A 967-nucleotide genomic window follows, 5' to 3' on the forward strand; every position below is an offset into this window, starting at 1 on the left:
GGTTTCAGCAACAGATGAGCTGAGGCAGGGGCAGAGACTGGTGATATTACGGAGGTGGAAGTAGGCGGTCTTGGTGATGGAGCGGATTTTTTAAATTCATTCTTGGAATGTGGGCGTCACTGGCAAGGCCTGCATTTATTGCCCATCCCTAATTGCCCTTGAAAAGGTGGTGGTGAGTCACCGCCTTGAACTGTTGCAGTTAGTGTGCTGAAGGTACTCCCACAGTGCTGTTGGGAAGGGAGTTCCAGGATTTTGATCCAGTGAAGATGAAGGAATGGCGATATATTTCCAAGTCAGGATGGTATAGAGTCATAGAGTTATACAGCACGGATAGAGGCCCTTCGGCCCATCGTGTCCGCGCCGGCCATCAAGCCCTGTCAACAGAATTCGCCCAACGTGGGGCTCGAACCCACGACGCTGAAATTAAGAGTCGCATGCTCCACCGCCTGAGCTAGCCGGACCTAAAGCAGAGCGACTCCCCCCAGGGCTCGTCCGGGAGTTGAACCCGGGACCTCTCGCATATTATTCAATGAAATCCCCTAAGCGAGAATCATACCCCTAGACCAACGAGCCGCTAAAGATCTTGAAAGGTTGTAGGGCTGAAGGATACAGAGATAGGGAGGGCCGAGGCCATGGAGGGATTTGAAAACAAGGAATGTGACTTGGAGGGGAATGTGTAGGTGGTGATGTTCCCGTTCCCATGCGCCTGCTGGTCTTGTCCTTCTAGGTGATAGAGGTCATGGTTTTGGGAGGTGCTGTCGAAGAAGCCTTGGTGAGTTGCTGCAGTGCATCTTGTAGATGGTATACACTGCAGGTACGGTGCACCAGTGGTGGAGAGAGTGAATGTTTAAGGTGGTGGATGGGGTGCCAATCAAGTGGGCTGTTTTGTCCTGGATGGCGTTGAGCTTCTTGAGTGTTGTTGGAGCTGCACTCATCCAGGCAAGTGGAGAGTATTCTATCATATTCC

General features: G+C 51.9%; 1 non-coding gene across 1 annotated transcript; it reads right to left on the reverse strand.

The window, feature by feature from the left end:
• Window positions 1–484: 484 nt before the first annotated feature.
• trnap-agg (transfer RNA proline (anticodon AGG)) lies at window positions 485–573 on the reverse strand. The gene is given in 2 exon segments: window positions 485–520; window positions 538–573. It is a non-coding gene; the product is annotated as a tRNA-Pro (tRNA).
• Window positions 574–967: the final 394 nt, after the last annotated feature.

The sequence above is a fragment of the Heptranchias perlo genome, chromosome 2 (assembly GCF_035084215.1).
Source record: "Heptranchias perlo isolate sHepPer1 chromosome 2, sHepPer1.hap1, whole genome shotgun sequence".
NCBI classification, from domain to species: domain Eukaryota; kingdom Metazoa; phylum Chordata; class Chondrichthyes; order Hexanchiformes; family Hexanchidae; genus Heptranchias; species Heptranchias perlo.